Here is a 6,177-nt window from a genome sequence, read left to right on the forward strand (position 1 = left end):
GAATATGGCTTATGATTTTTTTCCATCGAAATACTTCATATAGCAGAAGATGGCCACCGGAGGGCCACCAGGGGGCCCACGAGGTAGGGGGGCACGCCCAGGGGGTAGGGCGCGCCCCCCCACCCTCATGGGCAGGGTGTGGCCCCCCTGGTGAACTTCTTCTGCTGAGTATTTTTTTATATATTCTGCAAACGTCTTCCGTGAAGTTTCAGGACTTTTGGAGCTGTGCAGAATAGGTCTCTAATATTTGCTCCTTTTCCAGCCCAGAATCCCAGCTGCCGGCATTCTCCCTCTTTATGTAAACCTTGTAAAATAAGAGAGAATAGGCATAATTATTATGACATAATGTGTAATAACAGCCCATAATGCAATAAATATCGATATAAAATCATGATGCAAAATGGATGTATCATAGAACAAGTGCTTAAATCTCAGAATGATTTTCTCAATGAATTGAATAGTAAGAATAATGATAATGCTATTAGAGTTATGACTAGAGGTGGTAAAATGAGTCAAGAACCTTTTGTATCCTGAGGGCCACCCTAAGAGAATTGAGCAGGACTCTCAGAGAAATAACATTGATGCACCTAGTCATTCTAAGAGGAAGAAAACGAAAAATGATAGGACTTTGCATGCTTCTACTGAACCTGTTGTTGACACACCTGAGAATCCTAATGATATTTCTATCTTTGATGTTGAAACACAACCTGCTAATAAACATGAACCTAGTGATAATGTTAATGATGATGTTCATGTTGATGCTCAACCTAGCAATAATAATGATGTAGAAATTGAACCTGTTGTTGATCTTGATAACCCACAATCAAAGAATCAACATTATGATAAGAGAGACTTTGTTGCTCGGAAGCACGGTAAAGAAAGAGAACCATGGGTTCAGAAACCCATGCCTTTTCCTCCTAAACCATCCAAGAAAAAGGATGATGAGGATTTTGAGCGCTTTGATGAATGATTAGACCTATCTTTTTGCGTATGCGTCTGACCGATATGCTTAAAATGAATCCTTATGCTAAGTATATGAAGGATATTGTTACAAATAACAGAAAGATACCAAAAGCTTAAATTTCCACCATGCTTGCTAATTATACTTTTAAGGGTGGAATACCAAAGAAACTTGGAGATCCAGGAGTACCAACTATACCATGCTCCATTAAAAGAAACTATGTTAAAACTGCTTTATGTGATCTTGGAGCCGGTGTTAGTGTTATGCCTTTCTCTTTATATCGTAGACTTGATTTGAATAAGTTGACACCTACTGAAATATCTTTGCAAATGCTGACAAATCAACTGCTATACCTGTCGGTATTTGTGAGGATGTGCCTGTTGTGGTTGCAAACGTTACTATTTTAATGGACTTTGTTATTCTTGATATTCCCGAGGACGATAGTATGTCTATTATTCTTGGAAGACCCTTTTTGAATACTGCAGGGGCTGTTATTGATTGCAACAAAGGCAATGTCACTTTTCATGTCAATGGTAATGAGCATACGGTACACTTTCTGAGGAAAACAACCTCAAGTCCACAGTATGAATTCTATTGAAAAAATTTCAACAATCACTATTGGAGGTTTTGAATTTCCTCTTCCTACTTTCAAGAAGAAATATGATATTCTTATTGTTGGGGACATGCATATCCCCATTGACGTAACATAGTGTTATTCGAAATTTCTCTGGTTTCATGTTATTCAGAATGAGTTTGTTAACAAGACTTGATCAACCTTGTTAGTGGATTCATTTTGATGAGCATGAGATGGATGAAGTTAGAAGGCACAACTGTAACGCCCCGAGACCGTTGCGCCAGGTGTCGTCCAGTTATTCGCTGTTGTTGCCAGGTCATTTGCTTGCGTGTTGCATTTCATCATGTCATCATGTGCATCGCATCATCATGTTTTCAAAACGTGCATCCGTCCGGGTTCCCTCAGTTCCCTCTGTTGTCCGTTCTGAGCCCAGACACACTTGCACGCGCCCGCGGCATGTCCGAAATAGTATTTTATAAGTGGCTGGAAAATGTTCTCGGAATGGGATGAGAGTTAACGTGTGGTCTCATTATAGTGTAGATATACCGCCTGTCAAGTTTCATCGCATTCGGAGTTCGTTTGATAGCCCAACTGTTAAACTATAGCGGCAGTATAGCCGGTCTATCGTCGGACGTTTTCGGTCTCCGAAAACTATTGCCGGGTCTCTCTCTCTCTCTTCTCTCCTGCAGCCCTCGGCCTTCTACACAGTCACAGCCATCCCACCTAGGCCTACCTATCCCCCCTCTCGATCGGACCCATCGGTTGCGATCCGAGGGTCCGGAAACCCCTCCTAATCCCCCTAACCCTAAACATTCCTTATATATAGACCCCCTCTTACCATTTTGGGCAACCTAGACCCAATCCACCTACCCCTAGCCTCCCCTAACCCTCAGCCGCCATCACCTCTCCCCTCTGCCTCGTTTTCCGCGCCCGACCACATTGCCTCCGCCACTTGGCGCCGCCTGTGCGGCCAGCGCCGCCGCAGCCACCGCCCTCCACCATCAGGAAGCCGCCACGTCACCCAACCATCCACCCACCTCCCCACGGCCCTCCCGGCCTGTAGCAGGCCCGCTCGGGCCCGAAGCGTCGCGCCGTCGTCCTCCTTGCGCCCGATCTAGATCGAAGGAAGGAGTCCCTCGATCCAGCGCCGCCGTCCCGTGTGCTAGCCAGCACCATTGCTCCGCCTCCCGTTGGCGAGATCCATTCGGAGCACCCACCAGGAGAGCCCCGCCGCTGCAGATGAGCTCCGCCACCGCCAACCCCAGGTCGCACCTTCCCTTCTCCTCTTTTCTCTCGTGCTCTCCCTCTACTCTAAGTGCCGCCACCATTTTTGGGCAGGAGCGAACGCCAAGGTCATCGCCGGCCTCCTCGGCCTCGTTTGTCGCCGGATCCGAGCTCTCCACACCCGGATCTACTCATTCATGGTTTTCCCCGCCTTGCCATGTGGTCATCCCTGTCGGATCTCCTTCGCCGGTGCCGTCGTCCCGTCGTGAGCCGCCACCGACCTCGCCCGGCCTCCTGCTCGGGGGAGACGACTGAGTCGCTGCCTCCCTGGGCCGACCTCGCGCCTAGGCTCAACGGTGCCCTAGGCCAGCAGCCTAGCTCCTCCTGAGCCGGCCCATTTCCACGTCGCCCTGCAGCCTGGGCCTCTCCGGCCGCAGCGCCCTAAGGCCAAGCGCTCCTCAACCAGCCTGCTACCTCCTCCACCGAGCCGGGCTTTGGCCCATGTGAGCAGTTTCCCCAGCCCAGTAGTGTTTTTTTAGATTCATCGAATTTGTCTTTTATCCCAGGTTTTGCAGTTTTACAGAAAACCCCTTTGTGATCATGCATATTGTAACTCTCAAACCATGCATCACATGTAAATAACTTATATATGAAAGTTGCTTAGAATTTTGTCTAGTTTCATAATATGTCATTTTCATCCACGTTTAAAATGTTTAAAATGCTGTTTGGTTAAATTTGCTCCTATGCCATGTAAAAATGATTAATTCATAACTAAATAACCGTAGCTCGGTTTCTAATAAACTTTATATGCAAATGGGGTGGTATTTTGCCTAGTTTAACATGGTCTACTTGTTTTGCATGTTTAACAACTCTAAAATTGTGTTTAGGGCAGAACCGCACCAAATCTAAAATATGCTATGGGGATTTACCGAAATTGTTGTTCGTTGCTTCCGGCCTCATTTAAACTTGACTAGATAGGTAGTTTTACTTTGCTTCACCCTCTTGCCATGCTAACAACATTTAATCTTGTTGGGTACCTAAACGGGAGAGAACTAAATAAGTCATGTGGTGTTTTCTTCAATATGCAACTCCATTGCATATTGTGCTCCACTTAATTTGTAGGATTGTTTGTGCACTTTGCCATGCCATGCTTCTTTAAACCGGTCATGCATCATACTTGGTTGTGCATCATGCCATGATTTTGTGGTGGTTGTTTACTATGTTGTGTGCTTCTTTCTGGTGTTTGCTTCTTCGGGTTGATTCCGGTAACGTCGCGTTTGTGAGGACCCGTTCGTCTATGTCCATTTATCTTCTTCATGGACTCATTCTTCTTCCTTGCGGGATTTCAGGCAAGATGATCATACCATTGAAATCACTTCTATCTTTGCTTGCTAGATGCTCGCTCTTTTGCTATGCCTATGCTGCGACGCCTACCACTTGCTTATCATGCCTCCTATTTTGTTGAACCAAGCCTCTAACCCACCTTGTCCTAGCAAACCGTTGATTGGCTATGTTACCGCTTTGCTCAGCCCCTCTTATAGCGTTGTTAGTTGCAGGTGAAGATTGAAGTTTGTTCCTTGTTGGAACATGGAGATGTTGTTCCTTGTTGGAACATGTTTACTTGTTGGGATATCACAATATTATCTTATTTAATTAATGCATCTATATACTTGGTAAAGGGTGGAAGGCTCGGCCTTATGCCTGGTGTTTTGTTCCACTCTTGCCGCCCTAGTTTCCGTCATATCGGTGTTATGTTCCCGGATTTTGCGTTCCTTACGCGGTTGGGTAATAATGGGAACCCCTTGATAGTTCGCCTTGATTAAAGCTTTTCCAGCAATGCCCAACATTGGTCTTACCATTCGCCACCTAGCCTTTTCTTTTCCCTTGGGGGTCGCGCGCCCAAGGGTCATCATTATTTTTAACCCCCGGGCCAGTGCTCCTCTGAGTGTTGGTCCAACCGAGCGATGTCCGGGGCTACCAGGGGCAACTCTGGGCTGGCCTACCCGACGTCTTGCTCATCCGGTGTGCCCTGTGAACGAGATATGTGCAGCTCCTATCGGGATTTTTCGGCACATCTGGGTGGTGTTGCTGGATTTTTTTTAACTTGTCGAAGTGTCTTGAAGAACCGGGATACCGAGTCTGATCGGAATGTCTCGGGAGGAGGTCTATTCCTTCGTTGACCATGAGAGCTTGTCATGGGCTAAGTTGGGACACCCCTGCAGGGATTTGAACTTTCGAAAGCCGTGCCCGTGGTTATGGGCAGATGGGAATTTGTTAATGTCCGGTTGTAGATAACTTGAACTTTAACTTAATTAAAATGCATCAACCGCGTGTGTAACCGTGATGGTCTCTTTCCGGCGGAGTCCGGGAAGTGAACACGGTGTTGGAGTAATGCTTGACGTAGGTTGTTCTAGGATCACTTCTTGATCATACTTTTATCGACCGTGATTTGCTTTCTCTTCTCGCTCTCATTTGCGTATGTTAGCCACCATATATGCTAGTCGCTTTCTGCAGCTCCACCTCATACCTTTACCTTACCCATAAGCTTAAATAGTCTTGATCGCGAGGGTGCGAGATTGCCGAGTCCCTGTGGCTCACGGATACTTCCAAAACCAGTTTGCAGGTGCCGATGTTACAGAGCAGGTGACGCAACCAAGCTCAAGGAGGAGCTCGATGAAGATCTTGTCCTTTGTGTTGTCCTGTTTCCAGTTGATCAGTAGTGGAGCCCAGTTGGGGTCGATCGGGGACCGTGTCGCATTTGGGGTTCTTCTTTTATTTTGGTTCCGTAGTCGGACCTTGTTTGTATCTGGATGATGTAATGTTTTACTCATGTATTGTGTGAAGTGGCGATTGTAAGCCAACTATGTATATCTTTTCCCTTATGTATTACATGGGTTTGTGTGAAGATTACCTCACTTGCGACATTGCTTTCAATGCGGTTATGCCTCTAAGTCGTGCTTCGACACATGGGAGATATAGCCGCATCGAGGGCGTGACAACAACCTTCTGTACCCTTCTTTTTACTTTTTGTTATTTATGTTAAATAAAGCAAAAATAGTAATATCTGTCAGTTTTCTGAATTATCCGTGCAATAAAAATACCTTGAAAATAAAAGTTCTCCAAATGCCCCGAAAATGAAATATGATTTTTTCTAAAATATTTGAGAATATCTGGCACTGAGAACACACCAGGGGGAGCAAGCACCTGGCCACGAGGGTCCAGGGTGCGTCCACCCCCCTGGGCGCGCCCCCTACCTCGTGAGCCCATGGTGGCTCCCCTCCACTCCTTCTTCCTCCCAAAAAAAGCACCAACCAGCTCAAGCACGAGTTCTAGCTCATCTTGCTGCCATTTTCGATCTCCTAGCTCATTTTGTTCTAGTGCTTTATTCATTGCAATTTTTTGCTGTCTAGGTGACCCT

The sequence above is a fragment of the Triticum urartu genome, chromosome 2 (assembly GCF_003073215.2).
Source record: "Triticum urartu cultivar G1812 chromosome 2, Tu2.1, whole genome shotgun sequence".
In the NCBI taxonomy this organism is placed as follows: domain Eukaryota; kingdom Viridiplantae; phylum Streptophyta; class Magnoliopsida; order Poales; family Poaceae; genus Triticum; species Triticum urartu.